Below are 27,319 nucleotides of genomic sequence, written 5' to 3' on the forward strand. Positions count from 1 at the left end.
TTATCATTAAATATTTTTTTTCGTTAAAACTAATATTATGAAATGGAAAGGACATCTTTTAGAACAAAGAAAATATTATGTTCGATAATGAATAAAATAATAAAGATATTGGTAAATGACAAGGAAGAGAATTTTTCATTTATTCTCTTATTTAAGAGAGATTAAAACTAAAAACATAAAATGAAATAATTGTAAGAAATGTCGTTATGGGTGTGATTTCATGTATGGGTTATTAAATTAATATATTTCTACAATAACAAGATCGTTAATCTAATAAAAACTTGGGTTATAATAGAAAATAACACCTAGAGAAATATAACGCCCTCCGAGGGAAATGGATTTCCAAAAGAAATGCTAAGAATCGAATATTTTAGTAACTGTGCACAATTGACGCATTTGTCATTTTAAATGAAGCGAGGTCCCATTGTAATTTGAATTTTATATTCATAGATCGTAAAGCTGAGAATCCGTCATGCAGACCACCCATAAACCTTTTGACTTAGGAATGCATTAGTAGCGTTCGAATATGATAACACTCATTGGAGTGGTTCCTTATTCCTTTGTGTCGATAATCGATAAAAAATCCCAAGAATGAAAAACGGAAGGACAATAATTTTCAGTTTTGGCATTTGTCAATATGAAAATTTAAATATGAAAAATTTACAAAATTTCATAAAATAAAAATACTATACATGCGATAATTTTTTTAATGTTTTAAATCAGTTCTTCTTCATGTTTTATTAGCAAGTTATACGAGTATTAAATTAATACAACATCAGACTTGATGAGAGACACTATCGAGAAGTGCTGAGGACACAAAACATTATAACATTAAAACATTATAATGAACACACTTAAAAAAAAAACCTTTTGAATTTATAAACATTTTATTCCCATAAGCAATCAAAACGCTTTAAATAATATTTTTTCGTATAACAGGGAATCATAAGTGTACAGAGATATACACTGCTGGCCACGAGCATTTGACAGATACCAGAATTGTTTCGAATGTTTTTTAAAATAAAACTTGCAATTGCAAATTAACATGAATTTCAAATAAATAAATATGCAGCTTTATAGTTTTTGACACATTTGTTTTATTTGCCCGGTGACAGGGTTTCATCGTTAATGATATCATCAGACTGGTGATGATAAAATAAAATAAAAGTGGGAAAAAAACGATGTAGTTCTTGATTAACTATATAAACTGCAGTTCTACCGAGAAATGTCAGTACAAAGCTTATTTGTTATAAATAAATACTTAATAATACTTATTTAACATTCGTTGTTTACGGTTTATTATATAAAATAATATGCTCTACATTTACACGTACTATTTTTGACATCGTTCCTTTCCAAAAATGAGAGATTTTGTATTTGGAGAGGGACGTACGCTGTTTTATTTCAAATCATGGTTTTTATATTATCAAACATTTCATATACCTACACATATATACACGTATATGCGTAAACTTACACATACTCACACGCACATACTTACACATTCATATATTTAGCGTATTATTTATTGTCTAGTAATGTTTAGATAATGTTAATTTAATAGTTATTTAAGTGTTTTGTGTATCATATTTTAGACACATAAACAATTCCACTTTATTTCCTTAAATGATTGTATTTAAGTATGCATTTTTTTCTACCGTATATAAATGTTAATTGTAGTATTACGAGTTCTACGGATGATTTTTTAAGTATGAAACTGTGCTTGTTAAAAAAAAAACATTTAATTTTGTAGGTGTTATGAATGTTTTTTTTCTTTACTTTAATTATTTTTTTATTCTGCCATTCTCTAATATACACTTTTTACACACGTATACATTTTTTAATTGATTAATAAATGTATAAATAAAAAATATAAAAAAGTAAAGTGCACAAAATAATAAACTCCCTAAAGAAATTTTAAAAATAGAAGATATTAAAATTCTTAAGAAAACAATTAATGCCCATTACTTGTAAATCATGTTAAAAAATGTCAAAAAGACTATTATACCATTAATTATATAAAACATTAAAACTTGAGTGTAAGTCCCTCTCCAAGCACAAGAGCTCAGTCTCTTTTTTGGAGAGGCACAGCGAATCTATAACTATAAGTTTGCCAAATGTATAAATGTTCAGAAATTGTATTATGTTGTACTTACAAATGTAACTATATTAAATAAATAAAAATATGCATTTAAATATATGGAAAAAATATAAATGACAGTATGATATATAATGTAATTAAAGTTATATAATAATCTGTATAACTATAATTCCGTGGCAGTGCAGACTAAAATTCTGGTGGAAGAAGCGGTTTTGTGTAAATACGGTGAATGATATCCAAGTTGTTTCATTTGTGACAGTTTCTGTCAACATGTCAACTACACACGGGATCGAGGGGTGGAAAAAATGCCATAAGGAGGCGAAATAATTTATGACTTTCTCACATTGTGGCCATTGTGTTACCATACAGTGAATACAGTACTCATGTCTCCAACCCCTCACCCCTCACGCTTCAGCCAACCCCATCCCTGGCCACACACCCTTACTTGTGTGAACGTAGGTATATGTAGTATTTGCCTCCGACAGTTTAATATTGCCATATTCAGAATTATGCTGAGCTTGAGAATTTGATTCCTTTACTAATTGAAGTGCCGTTATTCCATCGGTTAAAAATATGTCGAAAATAACAAAAGTTTTAACAACGCATTACGCAACGTATCTTGACAGTAATTCTACATAAAATTTAATAAGCCCATCGTGTAATGATAAGTTTATCATTTAGTGATAATGATTATTTTATTAAAATTAAACACTTGAATAATCCACTTTATCGAGTTTTATTTTTATTTACGACTAGTTTCGAAAACGACCATTGTTTTCGTCTTCTGGTACAAATTAAAACTAACGAATAAAATAAAAACATAAAAATTTAAATTCAGATAAAACAATAATTAATAATTATACTGTTCCAAAATACGTCACCATTATTTTCAATGTTTCCTTTTACAAAAAAATGTTGTTCCTTAACCCCCCCTCCCTATATTTATTAACCTATATATACACCTAAATATATTTTTATTCGTTAGTTTTAATTTGTACCAGAAGACGAAAACATTTGTCGTTTTCGAAACTAGTCGTAAATAAAAATAAAACTCGATAAAGTGGATTATTCAAGTGTTTAATTTTAATAAAATAATCATATCATTCCACAAAGTTAATGCCGAATCAATAAATAATATAGTGATAATGATAATAAATTTTAATTAATGTTTTACTTGGTGGACACCACTATTTCTTAAAATCTATTGTGAATCTATTGTGCACCATTACGCTGTTTAAAAATGATGTGGAATGCATCACTTGTCATAATAGATTTTAAGAAATAGGGGTATTTATCACGTAAAATTTGAATTAAAATTATATAGACTAAAAAGTGACTGCCGAATCAGTTGTAAAAAAAATATATTTGAAATAGAAGCTAGTGAAAGAGCTCAGGGTAAAAACATTATTATTATAGTGGAAAGATTACGGAAGTACAACCAAAATATTATTTTAGAAACGAAAAAAGACAAAAAATTAATGACTTAGGTATTCAGGATGCTATACCCGTACTTCTATGTACAAATAAAATAATGCTTATATGCAATGTCTCTCAGTGTCATAATTCCATCATAATATTTCAATCATACTTTATAATCGAAACTGCTAATCATATATATCCATAACTCTTTTATGACTTTGGAAATCACAAAAATAATCTGAAATTTATCCTATCAGTATTATTTTTTAAAAACGAATTTCTAAGTAAACGCATGTATTTAACACCCCCCTTTTCATAAACACAACGCATTTAATTCATTTATGTTCAAGGAAATTTTTGATTAGTTAAAAACGTCATTAATAATTCGCTTTGTAGCATTAAGCCCGCCAATTTACTTATTTATTTTCTGTACATGATGTTTAAATAAAAAAAATCAAACAATACAAATCAAATGTACCCATATATAATATTAAATACTACCATATATTTTTTTATCTGTATATGCTTTGTGCTCAAAATAAAAAACATATATTTTTCATTAAAAAAATGTGCTCAAAATCATTGTATTTCTTAACGGCGTTTGAAACATTCTAGAACCAATGCCTAGTAAAGTGATCGGCAACCTTTTGAGAGACTGTTCTTTAAAAATTTCATTACAAAAACTGTTCTTTAAAAAGTTACAAAAAAAAAACAAATCATAAAATGGAATTTTGAAAGTAAGGCAGTGTTGCCACATAAGTTCGATGTTAACAATGTAAAAAATTGACTTAAAGTTAATTACTCAATTTTATTAAGTCTTAAAGAAACATTTTCACTGATTCATCTTATTATTGTAATTGTAGTTATTTTTAATGATTAAATAATTTTATAAAAAAATATCATCATCATTTTTTCTTCGTTAATTAAAAATGCAGTTGTGGGTTATTCAATTACCCGCGGGTAGTAGGTTTTCGACTCCTGCCCCAGTACAATAAAGTAAAATATTTTATTATGCTCATAAAACAGTTTTCTCCGATGCATTATTTTTTCTTTTGATGCACAAGGACGAAATGAACACTTGAATATTATGATTTCTACGAAGGGGTTGTAGCCAAAAGGGTAAGTAATGTTGAGGGAACCCATCGGATACAAGAATAGAGCTGCGGGCAGCATTTATCATTGTTTCAATTTAAAGGGGTGGGGCAGTTGCCAAAGGAAAGGCTTAATAATAAGGTCACTCAAGCGAAAAAATCATAGAATTATAATTTAAGTGGTGCTTTAGAATAATAACCAAATGCCATTACTCCGATTTCACGCTGCCTATGCACGTACAACGATGCTGTGGTCATGAAACATCACACACGATATATGTATATATATATATATATATATATATATATATATATATATATATATATATATATATATATATATATATATATATATATATATATATATATAAGTAACAACTTCATCCGACTTTCTATTGCCATCTGTTGTGTTTTTCTTGAAGTTGTATAACTTGGTGCTTTATCAATAATGTATATGGGATTCTTTTAATAATTTCACGAACTCGAAAATGCCTTATCATATTTGTATTTTTGCTAAGCCTTATAATAACAAATAAATAGCTGTTCACAAAAAACTTTAAGATATATTTAAAGATTTTATTGGCGTTTATTAAATACGCATCATATTGAAGCTGTATTACTTGAACGATGCTAGATTTAATAAGATGAAATGGAAATGAATATTCGAATAATTGTTTCAATCTCAAATACAAGCGATGCTTTTAAATGGAATAGATACATTAAAACTGTACCGATTCTTTAACAAATTATGGTTATTCTCTTGTATGCATTAGATATTTAATGGTCCAAAGTGCGATTAAATTCCCCCATTTCAATTTCTATTCGTACAGATGCATTTGTCAAGCTGCAAATTACAGCAACTGTTGAATACGAAACTGCACTCAATGGCCCCATAAGGGATAATTTCAAATGGAAACATCTAAACGACCAGTTTTAACCCGTTCTTTTTATTAAATACAAAGACGATAGAGTGGAATTATAATTATACATTCAATCGGATAGGGTGAGTAAGTAAAGCATGGAAGCTATTACGACGAGGAAAATCTATACATTGTTTACTGAACCTGCAGTGGCTTATGGCCTTAAATCTTTACACAGGAATCATGTGTTTATATATAGTTTATATATATATATATATATATATATATATATATATATATATATATATATATATATATATATATATATATATATATATATATATATATATATATATATATATATATATATATATATATATATATATATACATAAATATATATATATATATATTTATATATATATATATATATATATATATATATATATATATATATATATATATATATATATATATATATATATATATATATATATATATAAACATATATGTATTAGTATATAATATGTAAGGGGAATTATCGATGAAATTAAGGAAGGTGTGCTGAGATGGTTTGGATATGTTGAACGGAGGAGAGAAGAAAGAAAGGTAAAATAAACATACTTATGCGACGAATGTGGTTAGAATTGGAAGAAGGTTAAAGAAACCAGTTAGGTCAGGAGTATGAATAATTGGCGGACATGAGAGACACATAAATGATGTGGGAGAGGCGGAGAAAGTTTGCAAAGGCAGAGTGGTGTGGCATTCTATTCTCTCTGCCTACCCCTGCGGAGAATCAGCGTGATGGTTAGGACGGTACTTGAAAAGTTATTTTTCATAAAAAAAAACGCTTTCTCAAATTCTTGGAAGTTCTATATATATGAACCAAAATGTTGTAAACAATTATTAATATTACTTTGTAAACGAACGTGCTTTTGGTTTGCTGGATAGGAATTGTAGCTGTCAACGGGACAAGAGAAGACTTTGAATCAAGAAGATACTGTAGCGATATTTGTTAATTTGAATGCATTTTTAATCCAAAGGCATCAATTATTAATTCATGTAAGAATTCTACCAGTCTTTAGCGTATAATATTATCAGTGTTTCGTGTCGGTTTCATTAAATTCAGAGGGTATATCAGCATAATATGGACCGGCAAGTACCTAACCTATATTTACATATCCACATGAACCCTACTGGAATATAAATACTATTAATGAGCTTATAAAGTAGATGTTTTTAAGCAATAGTGACAAGTTATTCAACTGTAATGCACTAATTTGCATACTTGTTTAGATAATAGTTAAATATAACACGACTTCAATTTATACTTTGTATAAAATAACACGTTGTACATATTTTTGTATAATAAATAATAATGAGTTTACTTTTTTATCCGCAATGTTTTTTTCAGTGAATGTGAATAATATATAATACTAGGTATATCAAAATTTATATCAAAATATTTATTCATATGCATAAATTAATCTGTAGTAATTTATTTAAGAATGTACAATATGAGATTGTTAATGTACCACCCAATTGTTTTTTAGCATATTTTATAACAATTATAAAATTTGTAATATGTCCACATTTTATATCTTAGTATGATAAGAAGCTTTAATTTTATTTTCCAAAAATTATGAGCAAATTGAAAAAAAACATTTTTTCTAAAATTATTTATTATATTCTTCAAACCCTTATCTGCACCTCAATTGCTTAGGGCACTGCATTTTAAACGTAATTATAAATGCATTATAAACGTAATCTTGATCATTAACACACATGAAGGAAAAGTGATCAGCCCTCCGCTTCCAAAATCCAAATCTTCCTAAATCCGGGTAACATTTTACGCAATTGATTTTCTTCTTATAACACAGTTTTATAAATATATTCTTAAAGCCATTTCATTATTTCGAAATAAAAAACAGTTTTACTTCATAATAATAAAATGGGTTTGAAAAGAAAAAATAGTTATTGAATGGGAAGGAGTTCAAAATAATTTACAAAAATATTTTTCCATATAAGTATGTATATGTGTATTCTAAAACACAACAAAAAATCCAATATAGGTACATTCATTGAAAAAATCGGGTTTAAAGAGACGTATGACCTCTCCGGTGGTCGTCTGGTGGTTGTATTATGTGTTTGCGTTGTATCCCCTTAAGTAAAGTTTAAGGAGATTTTTCTTAAAAATACAATTTTAGCTTATCTGACTTTCAAGATCTTTTTTTTTTTGCTGGGAAATATTTTATATAATTTTATACCTACATATAATATTGTATAAAACGTTACACGCTGTTTGTATTGATTTCTTAATCTCTCCCAATGCGTGGACCCTACCGGGTATACCGAAACTAGCACAATACCCAACGCACACGACACGGTGGGATTAGGGGAATTAACCTACCCCTAGCTAGCCTGTAGTCGCAGCTAGTAGGTAGCGGCAACCGGTAGCGCAGTGGCCTGCCATTGTTGTTGGAGATGCGAGGATAATGCGCGTTAGCCATGCGCAATTGACACACCACAATCGGCGGGATGGAGAAGGGGTCATGTGCCTTTTAACTTTATGTTGCTTTTTTTTTGAAGCAGCTGTACATATATACATAACATGTGTATATTATTCGTTATTAAATTTTATATGTTAGTAATTATTAAAAGTATTGCAATAAATATTCATAATATCATGCAGTTGTTTATTTGTAGAACATAGATATTGTAGTCATGCAGGAGAAAGTGACCAAGTGCATTTTTTACAAAAATTTAATTATGACTGTTTGATATTTTACTAGCTTAATTTTGTCCTGAATAAAATCCCAAATGATTTTAAACTTGGAAGTATAATATATTGAGTTGTTAAAAATGACTGACTGAATTGGTGTTTATTTTCTTGCTAAGCAAAGGTTACTTAAATGGCCCTCCTGAACATTTTACATTTTGGTAGTTGGTCACTTTCTCCTGTACGACTACTATATACGTATTATAAACATTAATATACTCGTATGTATAAAAAACCCTTGTTACACATATATTTAAAATATCATATTTTATATTGATATAAAACAACAAAAATATAAATTGTTATATTTTATATTTAATACAAAACCACTATGCTTGCTGCTAAAAAAAGGAAAATGCTATTTCATAGGCTATCCTTTTTTTGGAATGAAAACAGGATTTTGTGAATCGTAGAAAAATTCGTATCGCTTTTAATTGATTTAGGCGTCTTGTGTTATATGTTTGACTAATAAAATGTAGATGTGGTTAAAAAAGAAATAAAATAAAATAATACATATATTTATGTTGAGTGATAAATTGTCACCACTTTTATGATTTTTTTTCATTCTTTGAAATCTTTTTAAAAATATCCCTTTTAATGTATTTGTAGGAAACATTCTTAATTCATCAATCGTTAATTTTATATTACACTTATTTAAATCATCTGTGTTACGTTTGTAATTAAGTTTTAATCGTTAGGATTTATGTAAATAAATTTTTATTTGAAATTTATTAACGCGAGTAATTTTAAAAAATATGACAGTGTAAATAGCATATACTTAATAGTGGATGACAGGTTAGGAGTAAGAATAATCGGAAGATATGTGTACGGAGATGCATTCATGCGGAAGAAGAGAATAATGTTAAAAAAGAAGAGTGCTATGGCGTTTCATTTCCTTTGCTTACCCATGCGAAGAAGCAGTGTGATGATTAGTAAGTTAGTTAGTTGGATATGTATGTTTTTATTATTAAACAAAGCTTTATATTTTAAATAACAAGGCCGTCGTCACAATAAGACATAATTTTAAGTTTTATTTTCATCGTAAAATTAAGAATTTTGATTAGTTTCTTGTGGTTTACGACAGAGCATAAGAGGACCGAAGCTAGAATTCCTTATTTTATTACACGTAAGTGGAGGTTCTAAATACTTCCTTTGCTATCTACGATGACTGCAGTCTTAAGGGAGAAGAATTCCTCGATGAAGGACGTCAAATAAAATTCATAATTTGATTACGTAATATGCAATTTGTGTATACTATGGTTGGTGAATTAATTACGCAATCCTGTTTGTCTTAACGTATGGCGAAACACTATGCATTTATCAACCATCGGATTTAGTAAATCCTGATGATATAATTACTGAAATTCTGAAAATTCATAATGAAACTTTGTCAAAAAGTCAAACAATTTTGAGTATATCATCACGATTTACGAATACATAATTTAAATGTGCGACAAAACGATGTATGATAGATGTTAGAATAATGACTTCAGGAAATAATGCAAGGCCGAGATAACCATTAGAAATACAATTAAGAAAGGTGTATTGAGAAGGTTTGGGCATAAGAATCGAATGAGCAAAGATACAACAGTAAAATTAATATATGAGGCGAATATGGTTGGTAATGGAAGCAGAAGAAAACTGAAGAAAGCTTGTCATGATCAAGTATTTCAAATAATTGAAAATGGTAAGATAAGAAATTTTTTAATAAAAGGCGAGTAAAAGAGGCGATTGTTTCCAAAGACCGATTTGTATGGCTTTCTGTTCTCTCTTCCTACCCCTGCGAGAAAGTGGGGTGATGGTTAGTAATTCATTCAGGGTTTGAAAAAGACCCTAATGACATAGTTTTAAATAATATCACTAATTGGCAAGACAATTACCAATGTACATATATAAGCGTGGATACTCGTACACTACCGATAATTGATAAATGTACAATATAAAGTGATTGCGTGAATGCTATGTAAATATTCAGCCACAATAAATGTAAAACTCGACTAAAATTTGCAATTTTGTTCACAATGCGGGCACTTTTGTGCGGAAGCTATTAAAGCTAATTTACTATTTTTTATTCAATACTTTATTACAGTGCATTTTAAAGTGACTGTAACTGCGATTCAATTATGCACTATATGAAGTATACAATAAATAACGTTGTGCAACTTTTTTGTCAATATTTTTTTGTCTTTCAGTATTAGTTTTTTCGTATTATCTGCACACAACTGATTTCTTCTGAAAGGTAACTAAGTACAATCATGTCTTATGCAAAAATTTTTGACGTCATCTTTTCTTTTAATATTTTATATACTAGTTTAATATCTTTCCGAATTCGTAGTGTAGTGGCTAGCACGTTTGGCCAGTATGGTGGATGTCACGAGTCCATTTTCCAAGGCGCTCAAAATAAATATGAGTGATTTTTTACTCTTATAATGTACTCAATACTACACAAGACTGATACCTGAATATCAGCTGATCAACTCCCTTCACTCATTTGATTCACATACCCAAACCCTCTCAACACTCATTTCTTTTCTTTTTTTTATTGTATTTTTTTAAATTGTATTTATTTAATAAAGTTACATTATTGAGTACAAAATAATACAATTTCTTAACATTTTTACATATGGCAAATTTATCTCTCCAAAAAAGAGACTGAGCTCTTGTGCTTGGAGAAGGACTTACATTCAAGGCTTAATGTTTTATATAATTAATGGTATAATGGTATTTTTTTATATTTTTTTCAAGAATAAGAAGTATTTTAAGAATTTTTATATCTTCTATTTTTTAATTTCTTTACGGAGTGAAATTGAAATATTTAATTCCCAAATATTTGAAGTTTTGTTGAAATTGTTTAGTTTTATATTATAGAGTTGAATAATCATTTAAGAATCTCGAAGATAAACTTTTTAATATTTATAATGATAATATTTGTCACACTTTAAAAATTTAAAAATTGCGGATTTTTAAAAAATGGTTTCTACGTTTGGGACTAGAAATTTTGCAAATAATAATAATTTTGTTGGATATATTTTTTGTTGGATATATATTTTTTTCAAAATAACTATTGTTTTCTGTACTATTTTCACAGAGTTCAGTATGTGTTATTCAGTATTTTATCGATAATACTTATCTCAGCCTTGCAATATTTCCTTATATCACCATTCGAACATCAACCATACATCGTTATAATCACATTCATCTAAAATATCGGATCTATTATTTCGATTACATCTAATATTTCGAATGCATTCAATCTACTTTCATCCTTCTTTTGCCAACTCCGTGATTCACTTCCATGCATTACAATTGGAACCAGGACTCCATTGAGCACTGGCAGTTTAGCCAAAAATAATAAGAACTCAAATACCTAAGAAATTGAATTAAGTAACTTCTTTTTGCTAGGGGTTGTCATTTTTATAAAGAAGCAGCTGCATTTTTTTTTTAAACAGACTGACGAATCATTTAAAGAAAAATAAAACAATTACGCGTTTTTAGTTAGAGAATTACGTACAGTCAGCAGCATTCGTCTTCGTCAGAGGTCTAAACCAATTATTTTATATGCGTACTAATTGCACTTGGAATTTTATATTACCCACATACAAGATAGACTTTATATCGGGAATGTTCATTATAAGCTTGTGTTTGTACGTGCGCCCTTTTGTTGCCGCATTCAGTGAATACCAGAAATGAGTGCCTACGTATTATTCGCCTCACTTTGAATACCAATGACGGGATGACCTTGGCTAATGTTTCATATTCCGTGAGCTTGCCAGTACCTTGACACACTCAATGTTAAACCCGAGTACTCACCTACTTTAATTATATTATTTGATCATGCAACATTATTGAAAATACCCCACATGCTTCTGTTAAGGAAACACATCCACCTTATAATAGATATTTTATTTATATTTTTTAAAATAAAATATAAATATTTGTGTTTTTGGTATTCTGCTGAACAATATTATTTTTGGCAAATGAAGGAAATTTAAATAAAATGGAAATTATACAAAATAAACAGATGAGAATGGTGCTCAGGAAAAATAAATAGAAAAATATAGAAAAATGAGAGAAGAACTCAACTGGTTATCTATAAAAAGAGACTAAAATTAAATATACTGATCTTTATAGAAACATTTTTAAACAATAAATAACCCAAATATTTTAAGGATAAAATAGGATTAAACAAAAAATTTCATGAACTACTAGAAATAAGGATAAAATAACACTGCCACAGTTGAAAAACACCGAGTCACAAAATTGTTTAATGTATAAAAGGGTTTGAAAATGTATGATGAGATGACTGAATGTATGAAGAATGAAAAGATTCTATAAGAATTTAAAAATAAATATTTTGTTTACTGTAAAGAGATGTAAATATATATATAGATGATGTAAATTAAGTGTAAGTAATAGTTTATATTAATGTTATATAAGCTAATTAAAGAAATAAATAAAAAAATTAATAAATCACAATAATACGTCAATTGCGTACTATTTATGTGAGCCTAAGTGGTAAATTATTGGTAATAGGTATCAGATCGTGGTAGAGTGGGTTCGAACCGAGAAACTCTGACTGAAGAGTCCGCGATACTAACCACGGGATAACGACCCGACACCTTTATTTATTGATTTATTTATTTTTCATCGTACAATTAAATGCAAACTACAATTAACAATTTTGCTCCCTCACTGAGTTCTTTGATCCGAGGGCACATTGTACAATAATTATAATTTTAAAATTATATGAAAAATAAATTGCTTGTGACATGAAATCAAATAAGACACGACTAAATGATGCGTTCTATTTCAAACCAACGCACCTCCGTTATCCATTTATGAATAGTTCTTTTAAACTACGGCTCGTTATGTACCTAATGACTTTCTGGTTTATGAAAATTGTATATATTAACACACGTGATATTAATTCTCTTACAATAAATAAGGGAGTTCAGCAAAGTTTTTTCAATTAATGTTGTATTTATTTAAAAAATATATATTTAGTTTATGATGATTGTAGACTTTTTTTATTTCTTAATCATTTTAAATATGGATATATCCAATTGCTCGACTAACGTCTCAATTGTTTTTTCAATATTTTCCGAAGAATTTTCTCTTACGGTAAATACTGCAAAAAAATTAATGAATGACTCACAACGTTGGTCGGGGGGGAGGATTGGAAGGAGAGTGGGAGGCTAGGGTTGACGGTAGAGGTAGGGTGGGATCCGTTCATTCAGAAGATCCGCATCACTGGATCTGTATCGCCGAAGTAATCCGGTCATTGAAACCGGATCAGTTGAACGATGGATCTTTTCGGTTATTCTGGCATTCGTTCATTAATTTATTCGCCCGGATCAGTATTATCAGCCAAAAAAAACTTTTTAAGCAAAAGCATTCACGAGGGTGATTTTTTTTATCAAATTCTATCGACGACAATGACCGGAAAATTAAAGACATTTTTCAAATAAAAGTCCATTTCATAATGACAAAAATATATAAAAAAAATTTTTTTTGCTTACAAATTTCAACAATTTCGTTGATCGATATTTACTAAAAATTGGGATCCGGTTTCTCGATCAGTGTACCTAACCAGATCATTTAAATCTGGTTATTCAAATTTATCCGACTGCATAGTATGGTAATACGCATTTGACTACAATATCAGGTCATAATAAATAAAAACCGTTTCTTCATTTTCTCTTTACAATATTTATTTTATATTGTCCTGGTACCTGAAACAAAGGATTAATACCTTGAAACATAGGATTGGTACCTGAAACATACGAATAATACCTAACCGTCTTATAATCAACGATCAACATAACATTGCATCAATTGAATTGAATTGAACACATGGCGTTAATTGTTTATGTTTTTTTATTTAAAAAAAATATACCACAGTGTTTTATTACCATACCACAAAGTTATCAATGCTTTTTATATTAAAATTATAAAAATAATACCTTTAAACGAAAACAAATTATTTGTTTAATAATCATTATATCTGTAAAAGTACTTACGGTTAATACTTATTTAAAAACATAAAGGTTATCCCCATTTGTAAAACGATCCTATTATGCATTTGTCCACCTCCATAGTGTAATGGTCAGCACGCTCGGCTACCGTTCTGGAGGTCCCGGGTTCAATTCCCAAGGGGGGTAAAATAAATAAAAGTGATTTTTTCACTGTAATATTTATTTAATATTACCATAGACTGGTACCTGAATTGCAGGGCTGATCACCTTTCCTTCATGTGTAAACGATCAAGATAACACTGCGTTTATATAACACAGTGCCCTATGCACCATAGGGGTGCGGATAAGGGTTTAATTATATTATTATTACGCATTTAAAAAAATAAATGTACGTATTTCTCTTTTACCTAAAGATAAGCCTCTTGAATCGAGGAGTTGGAGGTTATTATTTTTTTAAGTAGATTTCTAACTAAACGGTTTTAACATAATAATTTTACATCTAGTGCGAGTATCTAATTATCAAGCGATCAATAAAAACAAACATAACTTGAAGCTTTTAAAGCAAAGGTAAAAATGAGCAAAACTTACCACAGAGTAAAAATAAAGTGGTTTTAATTCATTTAATGTCTAGATTTTCATAAACATGACCTTCAGATCCACGTATTTTGCCTTAATAATTACAAAAAAATTAATAAAAATGTTTTACAAATGAACACATGTGGGCACATATGCAAAACGGAATAATTTCTAAACGTAATTGTAATATTACTGACCTTTCCGTCGTATCAGCTGCTCTTAGTTTACCTTAAAATGCGGAGTTTTATCTGACACCTGGATTATCCACAGCATATGTAGAGTATTATTACCCTTTTTCGTTCAGTTCCACTGAGGCAGATAATATTGTAATGAATATAATATTATAATCCGGCTGAACGCCGATATCAGAGTGTTTGTGTACATGTCTTTATAGTTAAATATAATGCAGGGGTCGGCATCGTGTGGCTCGCGAGCCACATGTGGCTCTTAAAGCATTTTGTGTGGCTCTTTCTTTGTCAAATTCAAAATGACATTTTGTACAGAAATTTTTATGCTCTTTTTTATTTATTCTGTGCATAAAGGAAATAAGAACTTTTAAATACGTACTTTAGTTTTATTCTGCCTTCTTTACTTAATAAATTTGAAAATGCATAATAAAATACAGTCGGAAGGTACCTTAAAGAGTACCTAACAGAGATATTAAATAAAACTCTCTATAGAATAAAATAACAAGTACTTATGTAACTTTTTCCGCAAAAATAACAAGTACTTATAATAATTTTATTTGACCAGCAACCGGGTTTCGTCGTAACCGACATCATCAGACTGGTGTCAGACTGATATCGTTTACGAGGAAACTCGGTTGCTGTTCAAATAAAATGAATGTGGAAAAAAATACAAAGTTGTTATTTTATTTTATAAAATGCAGTTTCACCAAGAAATGTCAATACAAAACTTAAAGCTGTATATTATAAAAGAATAAGACATTTTCAAAACCTTTTTTGCACTGAAATAAACATTTATGATAGAAGCATAAATACGCGCAAAAAAGAATTTGTCATCTAAAAAAATACTTGAGGTTTCCATTAAACATTCAATAAATTAAATTAAATTATTGTAAATTAAAATTTGACTCTTTGGTCCAAGAGGTTGCCGATCCCTGGTTTAGTGTATTATTCCGTCAGACCCACTGAGACCTGTGACGCCAACAGAAAATGTGTCACTGTAACACCTGGACGAGCTCGCACATTCTGACCGTTATATTAAAATAAATAAAGGGTAAAAAAATAACAATATTGCCGATGGTTCATGTCATGTATTGCCGGATTTCTCGCCACGACCCTTTGGATCACATTGCAGCCTCCATCATCTGGTCTGATGTAATGTGTATAACCTTTGTCAAACAATGTGTGAAATAATACTTCTAATTTGTATCAGATATTTATCAGCATCTGAAAAGAAAAACAAGAAGTTGAAATTTCACTAATTGATTCGGCAGTCACTTTATGGTAATATACTTACCTACCAAATTATCCACCGACAAGATAAACAAGGTGGCTCTCTGCAAAAAAAAGCTAATTATGTTTTTGAATTTTGAAATGAATGTATACAGTACATGTATTTTAAATGTGTATAAAGATTCAGCAAATAAATATTTCAATGTATAAATGATTAAATGTTTTCAATACGCATTTTTCATCTAAGTTTTACTCGGTAAATACCACTATTTCTTAAAATCGATTATGACTCGTATTTAGACGGATTCTGCATCATTATCAAATACCATATGAAACGCTATGTTAAAATTTTATAGTTGTGTCGTTATGGGACGTCGAAGGATGAAGAACGGGTAGGAGCTGTTATGATATATATAAAAAAATATATATTATTATTTTCAGGAGATAGCTTTTAGTGATTGTCATGCGGTGTTTGAAAATGGTGCGGAATGCATCGAAATGCGTGTAACAATACATTTTCAGAAATGGTGTATTTACTTAATAAACCTAAATTTTAAAAAAATCTAGAATGTGTAGTTTGCTTTATTTATGGAAATACTGTGAGTCGTATTTAAATTAAAGAATATCTAAAAAATTGGTATATATTTCTAAGTTGGTCATTCAGGTTACTCTTCACTTTTTCCACTATAATAGATCAAATTTACGAAAAATGACATCATCAAACTTAAAAATTATTGATTCCCATTATTACTACCCAAAAAATATCGAAAGGAGTATTTTTCTTAAAAGTTAAAAAATGTCTAATAATTACAAAATAAAAGGTTATTTACTTTTATTATTTGTTTTCTGAATCGTCATGATGTCTCCTATCCGTATGTAAAAGGTTATCCATTCATTTCACCGCACCCTGTAAATGCTTTTATTTACATAACAACATGAATGAAATAGTTTTTTTTCATTTGGGAATATGGAACAAATAGATAAAATGATGGATAGTAAGGAAAGATTCACCATTATTGACAACGACGTTACTCAAATGTTAGAAGGTTTTACGAGTATATATGCTTTAAGTGACAACACCACCCACCTAAATATACTAAGAAGCAAAAATGTCTATCGGTATTTTGAAACCAAATCCTTCAACAATACACACGTGAAGGCCAAAAGGCATGAATGGTAATCTTTATGTATCGATCTTGAAAATACATTGATGTAAAATTAAAAAATTAAAATTGTATTCACATTTTTAACATAATCTCTATACTTCGCACATTATTCTTTTAATTTTTTTTCGCAACCAATGGTGCTTAGAACATAGTTTTTTTAATCGCTAAATACATGAAAGCACGGGTGATAAGCCCTGAGCTTCAGGGACCAGTCCAGGATAATATTAAATAAATCTTTCAGTCAAAAATCACTCATATTTATTTTGAACCCTATGGGAATGTAACTTGGAATCTCCAGTATTGTAGCCAAATGCTCTAACCATTATACTCATTTATAGGCCTAATTTCTTTCTCCATAGGTATTTTTTTTAACTGAAACTTTATTGATTAGATATTTTAACCATCAATATTAATTGTGACAGTAAATAAGAGACAAGGGTCCTACGCTTCAGGTACTAGTCTAGGGTAACATGAAACAAATATTAGATTATTGTTTGAAAAAAACGATAATATTTAGCTATAAAACTAATAATATAATTATTAATAAATAAATATTTTAATTAATTTTATAATATTTTTTTTTAATATTTATTTATTTGCTAATCATGGCAAAATGTGTATATTTACAGTAATTTCTTAAAACAATCCCCGCATATACCGTAAATAAATTTTTGTTTTGTTTTTCACTAAATACACTTCAATACAAAAACCACAAACTGATTTCGTCTCTGAGATTGAAATATCATGGATTTCTCTTTCTTTAAAAGCTATTTGTTCCTACATAATAGGATTCTGACATTCGTACATACATAATGCCATATAATAATTTTACGTACGCCACCCACTCAATATATGTAATATTTCACCCTCATCCTCATCTTGATTATTCCCCTTCTTCCTACCCTTAACTCAATAATATTCATCAAACCAGGTTAATTAAAGGTTTCGCGATACGTGGAACGGGGTGGAATCACAATCGCAGAAACATCCCCTAGTAAAAGAATTTTATTACGAAATAAAATTATTGCGAGTATTTCTTTTGTCGCTTTTATACATTGAATACATACGATTTTTTTACATGATATTTTTTGTTCAAATTATATTTTAGATATATTTAATAGTACTTTTAATAAAATATTAAATTTACTTAAAATAAACAGTATGAGTTCAATGCAGACTTCCACTTTATTAAACTATATACGTACATAATTTTTCTAAAAGTTTTATTCGATCTTATCAAAATTCAGCAAAAAAAAAAATAAGTTAAAAAGCTTAAGAAAAATTCATTGTTACATGGAAATGGAAATGTAGGAAGGTATAATATGTCGGGTTGTGGTCCCGTGGTTAGTGTCGCGGACTCTTAAGTCAGGGTTTCTGGGTTCGAACCCACTCTACCACAATTTGATACCTATTTTAATAATGAGCCGCTTAGGCTCACATAAACAGTGTGAAATTAAAGTATATTTGTAAATAATGAAAAATACAAATATTTCTCTTAAAAAAAATAATATTAACTTTAGGCGAGGAAAATGAATACCAGCAATAGCTAGGACGGGATGCATACCCGCACTCGTAAAAGCTTATGTAAATTGGACATCCGTAGATACTGAGAACTTACAAGTTCCTGGAGGTAAATATGAAATCCATTACTGGTATTTTTTTTATTTATTCAATAATAATCCTACCTGTTACCCGATCCTATAGAAAAAATATTATATATTCCTCAAAAAATGTCAACGCATCCATTGTATATGATATCAATACACTATTGTGTTTAAATGTGGAATAATACAATAGCCAATGGTCAAATTCACCCCTATTCACAATATGTAAATAATTCCATGGGAAAATTCTAGAAGGGTTCAACCGTTTTACACGCTCACGTTAATTACAATGCATGTTGTATTAATTCTGCCTTAAAATGCATACAAACTTGCCCCCGCTGTTAATATGCATACAACTTACCCCGTTCTGCCGCTCCGCCGTCCGGACAATGCGGCTCGAGGGACATTGGTCACTTAAACTTGCTATCGCCAGAAATTAATACGATACTGCAAGCTACGAAACCATTTACAATGTAGAGATGCATGATTTACAAAATAACACGGGTTCGAACAATAACAAACGAAATAAAATAAAATGTAGAATATTATTTTTTGACATCTTATCAAAGATGAAGAAAAATATGGAAGTCTGGGCATTTACGGGGCTGACGACCGTCACAGGCTGGTTTAAGTGATCGCTTTACACACGTGTAACATTGACTAATTCTACCCAATATTGACAACCACACTACTCAAATCTCCGTTAATGCCCAGACTTCCATATTCTTCTTCATCTTTGATGAGATGTCAAAAAATAATATGAAAATAGCTCCTGTAATTTGAGACAATCCAGATTTTGTGAACAAGTATTTGGACACACTCAAAATGTTATAAAAATGTAGTATACTTAATATACGTATATTGTTTAAATAAGTTTATAAAAATCATTATATTGCCTTGTGATTGTTAATGTGAAGATTGTCTTTTATTGGATTACCGATTACAAAATTAATAATATTTTTTAAATTCCATTAATTGATTCAGCAGTCACTTTGTGGTAAAATCTATTAATTATTAATTACAGTTTTACTAAGTAGATACCACTTTTTCTTAAAATCTACTGACACGTGTTTCGATACATTCTGCATCATTTTCGAAGACCGTACTGTACAAGTATTATCTTGATCATTAAATATATAAAGGCAACGCGATCAGTCCTGCTCTTTAATTACCAGCTCAGAGTGTTATTGTATAAATATTAGAGCAAAAATTCACATATACGAATCGAACCAGAGACCTCTGACACATTAGCCAAATGCGATTTCAAATAAACTACTAAGGCTGACAAATTATATCAAAAGGAGAGGATAAATTACCATTTTGATAATCCTTATGCCCTTACATATTTCAACAGTATTTCAGTATTTCATGAGATGTAAAAACACGATCTTAAATTCAAATTTCATCGGCATGTGGTAGTGAATCCATTTAATGAATTTATTACGTCGTTGATTTTCCTAGTGGCGAATAAGCTGTAAATATTATTAACCAAGTTGTTTGTAAGCCATTCAAAACGCGGGTCAATAAAATTGATATATTTCCTACATCGTTTCGGTTTTCAGCCGTTTGAATATAATTATTATGTTTCGATCAAAGCTCAAATATATTCGAGGACATTTAACATTTTAATTTCTCCGTCCCAATAAAATAATTACCCACGACTCTAATAACTTAGCGACACATCGCATTGAGGTCTACAAACTATTTGAGTGCTTTTACACAGTTCTAGGGAACAAGAATAATTATCTAAACATTCAGAAATGGTTATCTCTGAACTTAAAAGAGAATTATTTATTTTTATAGTTTGTAATTACAGTCGATCTTTGCTTCGAAAATTAGGGTTGCAACATTTTTTCACAATTAAGACAGTTCAAAGTTTTTATTTTCAACTGTCGATGAGAATATCTGTAGTACTCAAAACTAGTCGTGTTTACATTAATAAACTGAAAAAAGTGTTTAATTTTGATTTTTTAAATATCCGAAAGTGATACAAAAAATATCAAATTACTTTTTTGACCAAATGAAAAAAACTCAAATATTGTTGAAAATACTTCTTCCAGCCAGTTTCGACAAGCACTTTGACATTATAAGGCAAGGATGTGTACAAATCCATCCCTGAAGATAACAAGATGCTTATCGAAACTGGTGGGAAAAAATACCAATAATAAAAGTGGTTAAAAACAATGTTTGAGGTTTATTCTATAAAGTCTTTAAAATTTGCCACAAAGATTTTTTAAAATTAATCAACAAAAAAAACATTTATGAATATTTTTTTTAATCGCACACTCTTCATAATTCATCGTTCACTTTATGTAATACCGATGAATTATAAGGAGAGTGTTATATTATTATACCACAATGTTAACAATGCTATCAAAATACATGATGTTTTTTTTATATCTCCAAACAATATTTATAGTCATAGTAATAAAAAAATGAAAAACATGGCACGATCAGGTATGCCAAATACTTGAAAGTGGTCAGGTTAGGAGTCGTAACAATCGGCGAGTATGTATGAGGAGATGCATGAACGTGGAAGAGGCGAAGAATGTTTGCAAAGACAGAGTGGTGTGGCGTTCTATTCTCTCTGCCTACCCCTGCGGGGAAGCGGCGTGATGGTTAGTTAGTTAGTTAGTTAGTTAGTAATAAAAATATCATGGTTTTTTGCATACGTCATTTGCCTCACATATAATAACAAAAACTACATTTACAAAAAAATAAACAAGTATTTATAATAAACGTAATATGGTGGGAGATTGATAATAATAAAATTATCATACCCTTTTATCTACACTCGATCAAAATATATGTATAATGATATCACCAAGTGCGAAATTCGATTTTTCGTATTTCGACGAAATACCACGAATCAATCTTCATACCGTTTTGATATATCGACAACCCTGTTTATAAGCAAGCTCGGAATGTAAACTTCATCCATCTTGCGACGGTTTACGAGGATTCCTTAAGTCAAAACAAGCCATTTTGCTTTGGTTTTCGAAACGTAATGGCGTCGAACTTGCTGATTGATAACCCGACTGTGGAAGGAGGTGATTTGTTGTGAAAATCTCCGCAGATGCCCACGGTATTCATAGTCTTCAGATGACACTTATAAATAAGCGTCAAAACCCCTACGAATTAAGAGGGATATTTGCTGTACTGACACTCTAAGTGCGTAGGGGATATTTTCTCCTACATACTAAGACTTATTTAAAAAAAATAAAAACACTTGTATAATACAACTTAATGAGTTTTATTTCATTACACACGACTAATTTCGAAAACATCTTTAGTTTAAAAAAAAACTAGTCGTATGTAATGAAATAAAACTTCAGTGGTATTATACAAGTGTTTAATTTTTTTAAAAAATTATTAAAATATCATTCCACAAAGTTAATGCTGAATCAATAAATAATGCTAAGATAATACAATAATATATTTTTTATTGTATTTAAGTAAATTTAGAAACTGAGCGACTTATACGAAGACATGGGCTGCTCGACGTATGAGGAGCTGAAGAGGAGTTCCGAAAATAGGCGAGAATGGCGAAAGAGATGTCATTTGTTGCTACCGACCAATCTGCAGGATTGAGACCAGAGAGGGAGAGGCGGTAGGATGTAAGGATGGTCAGATGTAGCATATTCATGTGAACTTCACAAAATCTGAACTTAGATGAGAACATGACAAAAAACTCAACAGCAGAAGACAGACAGTCACTCTCTTAACAACACGATGCCAGACCTTCTATGAACGTCTAACGTTTCAAGCATTTTGTTTTCTAATTATTTAATATCTCCTACGGCCTTAATCACAAATGCTACCAACTCTCTGGGGATGTCTCTATGACTCACATATAAGAGAAAAGTCATTGAGGTCCTCATTTAGACTTAAGCATTGCCATTCGAGCTACTGTCTTTCTTTGCTGAAAACAGAGTAATTCATCAACAAATGAGGAACGTCATAAGGTGTTATATCATTGAACAAAAAGCTATCAATATTTAATAATTTGAACCGATGAAAGTAACTCACAATACGTCGTAGTTTGTGAGATTTATGAACTAACGGGCTGTCGTATATAACAGGTTTTTTTTTTTTTTTTTTTTAATATTAGGGAAGCAGTTTGATTTTAATTTATGTTTTATTACTGATGATATTTAATTTATGTGTTATTACTGATTTAATTTATGTATTTATGACTGATTCGGCAGTCACTTTGTGGTGAAATCTATCCATTTTTAATTAATGTTTTACTTAGTAAATACCATTATTTCTTAAAATATACTGTGACACGTTTTTCGATGCATTCCGCATCATTTTCAAACACAGGTGCTCCGATGGGGAATGCATCAAAACACGTGTCATAGTAGATTTTAAGAAATAGTGGTATTTACTGAGTAAAGCATAAATTAAAAATGGATAGATTTTACCACAAAGTGATTGCCGAACCAATTAATGAAAGAAGTTTGATATCCCAAATTTAATTCCCAGCAGGTTAAAAATATTTTGTGAACAAAATAACAGGCAGTAGGGAATTTCTGTTAAAGCCAAACAACTACCTTGAAATATCAATGTTTTAAAAATTATGTACATATCGTAACATTTATTATATTGGATAGTCACAACAAATTATCAAACAATTAAAAATTTGCTGAAAAGGGATATTAATTAAAACTTTTATTTCGGTAATCATTCATTATTTTCGGTAGTTAAATTATTGTTTTTAGGTGGTCAATTATTTAAATATTGACGCTCATATTCTGGTAACTATATATTTGGGTAACCAAAATAAATTATCTTAATATATTGTATAATTTGTATCTACTAGTTGATGCTCGCTTAACTCACTGCACTCACCGTAACCTACTCATTCTATACGACAGAGTACACCTAACTGTGCACCGAGTGTTTTTTGTTGTTGTCGTTGTTTTCATTTTGTTTTTGTTTTTGTTTTTTATTTATTTTACACACCTACAAAGCTTGACTCCGATATTGTTTTGATTATGAACATCAAATGATGTTTTTAAGCTAATCAAGGCTTAGTTGAATGCCGTAAAAATATAAAAGTAACCTTTTTATATTGATTTTATTGTGCATTCTTAAAATCCTTCAATTACACGATTTATATCGCATTAATTATGTTATTCTGTATATATCTATATGAATTTGGACAGATTACTTTGCTTTCATATAATTAACATTTCAATAAACAACGCTTCAACCCGATGCGATGTCCCATGCACCTATATATGAGTGTAAATACAAGATACAGGTAGGTAAGTGAGAGATATTAAAAAAAAAAAAATTATGCAGTCTGTAACTTATGTAATGTCTAAATAAATTCAGAAAAAAAAACATTAAAATTGATTACTTTATATATTAAATAACAATTTACCCTGTAAGGTCATTTTGAGCAGCGTTTTTTATATGTGAATTTGTTAGCTGTCAAAAATATGTTCGTTTCGACGAGTTGGTGTATAGCAGCCATGTTTTTTAAGCAATTTATTGTGGATTTTAAATTGCGGTTTCCAGAAGTGTCTCTACACATTTCCTATAAAAACTGACAGCTGCCGGCCACAGACCGAGAGGTAATGAATACCATCCTTTGCAACCCAATTTGGTATAATAAACTCGATAGTACAATGTACGTGTTATATCTACACCGCTCTTAATGAGCTAAATAAATATAAGATAATACTGGCAAGGACATCGGCAATACGGGGCCAGCTGGCGCTATTTAATAAAATATTCAACGGACTAAATGTCCACTCTTTATTCACCATCCTGACGCGCTCAAAAGAAGTCCTTTCAAAAAATGTAGGGCAATAGATAGACCCAGTGGCGGATCTAGGATTATGAAGGAATTTGAATGTTTTGGGATGATAAAAAAAATTAAATATCACCTAAAAATTTCTCTCCGCAAAAATGTTCAGTGGTATAAGTCAACTAATTGAAGTAAAATTTATTATTTTAGAGAGATTTTACCTGATTTTTTCTATAATTATTAGAAATACAAATGGTATGTTTTTTTCATTCGTTGATGAGATCTTATATACATATTTCTAGAAACTAGAAAATCAAAAGTGGTAATATAAATTTGTTTTAAATTTTGTACATATTTAAATGTTATTTCACAACGTTAATTCCAAATCAATAAAGAAAATAATAAAATTATGTTCTTCCAAAAAAGACATTTTTAATGATCGTATTTCTGTATTGCATAGGTCGGATAGCCAAATAATTCATAAAGTTTTTTAAATTATATTTTCATTAAAAAGGAAGCACATTAAAAATATATTTTTTGGACCATTACAAGCGATTTAAATTAATACTTAAGAGTTTTTGTATTAAGGGCAACCAATATGAAATTTAACGTAATTATTTTTTTAATGATCAATTTAGCACAAGCAATAATGAATTATTAATCTAAAGTTAATAAATAGTTCTTTAAATAAATAAAAAAAATCAAACCATATTTCCAAAGATCATTAAGTAACCAAAAAAATATAAAACGCATTATTTATTATAATAGCAACAAAATCATTACATTTATTAATTGATTCGGCAGTCATTTTAGGATAAAATCTATCTTTTTTAATTTAAGTTTTACATAGTTAATACCACTATTTCTTAAAATCCATTATAAATCACATACGGTTTTTAAAAATAATGCTGAATGCATCGAAACACGCCTCGCAAAAGATTTATTATTAAGTAAAACTTAAATTAAAGATCGTGACATTGAATATACCGGTAATAAAAGAGAACTGTTTGCGTTTGGGAGCTTTTAAGATTAGCTTTTTCGGTAGATCCGCCTCTGGATATGCCAACCATTGAAGAAGGAAATTATTTGAATTCAGGACTAAACAATGTCGGTTGATCCATTCATACGTAAGTTCGAGTGCCTACTTTCTCATAATACAACATACGCAGTAGATGATGCATTTGGCAATATTTCATAATGAGTTAGTTCGTAGTTAGTCGGCTGATTTGCGATTGGCAGAGCAACGACTGCTTTACAATTCGTTGGCAGTACAGCTGTTTATGTACGTATAGTACCTACCCGTAGTATTATTGTAGCAGTTAACCAACACCGAACCCTAGTGAGGGCCCATTCAGTAACACTGACGGGAGCTTATGAATGAACGTTTTTATGTTTAGAAATAGGGAATACTGGGTAGGTAGTGATGATAATACGTAATAAATAATAGAATTAATGGAGTTAAACATACCTAGATTAAGTATTTTATTACATTTTTACTTCTTTGAAAATAAATTTCAAAATATTTTAACAACATTTTGAGTGTGTCCAAATACTTATTCACAAATCTGGAATATCTCGAATTATAGGAGTTATTAATTTGTATTATTTTTTAGCATCTCAACATAGATGAAGAAGAATATGAAAGCCTGAGCATTTAAAAGCTTCTTTCACCTCACTAATAAATGTCTCTAGTGAAGTTCTAGAGATTCAAGAACAATATTTCAAAATTGGTTCACATATGTAGAACTTCCAAGAATTTGAGTAGTGTGGTTGTCAATCATGGGTAGAATTGGTGAATGTTTTACGTGCGTAAAGTGCTCACCTATACCAGCCTATGACGGTTGTAAGCCCCGTAAATGACCATACTCTATATTCTTCTTCATCCACGTTGAGATGTCTAAGCATTTAAACACGCCATACGATTAAACCGAATTTACACATCCATATAAATGTGAAACTTGTTTTATTAATTTGTTATCCATTCCTATAATATAATATAATTTGAATGTACATATATATACCTATACTTAGATATAACGAGTAATGGTTATAACGAGCAAATTCAGTCGGTCCCGTCATCCTCGTTATAACCGAGTTCAACTGTATAAGCTAAACTTTATTTTTGTCAATTTCTAACAATTTACGCATTTATATCGTACGTCTCTACACATATCGATCGTCAATTAATTAGTATTAACGGCAAGTTGTAAGTTACTAATAAAATATTTAATAGGCATTCGTTTTCTTCCGAATATAAGTATAGCTTACCAATCCAACACTTAAGTGCTCGTAATTATATTAAAAAATGTTGAATACTATCGGAGGTATGGTTTCCATTATTCATTCACCTGGTATATAAATTATTTATTTTCATGATTTGAAAATAAATGCAAGTAACTTATGCAAGTAAGTTTTTTTACTTTTTCCTCTTCTTCCAACCCTTATCCGTAACCGATGGTGCATTTATCACTGCATTGTATGTCAGCAGTGTTATCTTGGTCGTCAAATACATGAAGGGAAGGCGATCAGCGCCACGCTTCTAGTACTATAGTTCTTCTTCTAAACCTTAT

General features: G+C 29.6%; 1 long non-coding RNA gene across 1 annotated transcript in view; it reads right to left on the reverse strand.

The window, feature by feature from the left end:
- Nucleotides 1-16,056: 16,056 nt before the first annotated feature.
- Nucleotides 16,057-27,319, reverse strand: part of LOC148311500 (uncharacterized) — a 169,402-nt gene continuing 158,139 nt past the window's right edge. Inside the window, exons 2-4 of the long non-coding RNA XR_015837236.1 lie at nucleotides 17,049-17,125; nucleotides 16,283-16,322; nucleotides 16,057-16,212 (exon numbers count right to left, since the gene is read on the reverse strand). This is a non-coding gene — a long non-coding RNA (uncharacterized LOC148311500). The remainder of the gene's footprint in view (nucleotides 16,213-16,282; nucleotides 16,323-17,048; nucleotides 17,126-27,319) is intronic.

This window comes from Brachycentrus maculatus, unplaced genomic scaffold, assembly GCF_059751285.1.
Source record: "Brachycentrus maculatus isolate JH-2025_06_01 unplaced genomic scaffold, ASM5975128v1 h1tg000062l, whole genome shotgun sequence".
In the NCBI taxonomy this organism is placed as follows: Eukaryota; Metazoa; Arthropoda; class Insecta; order Trichoptera; family Brachycentridae; genus Brachycentrus; species Brachycentrus maculatus.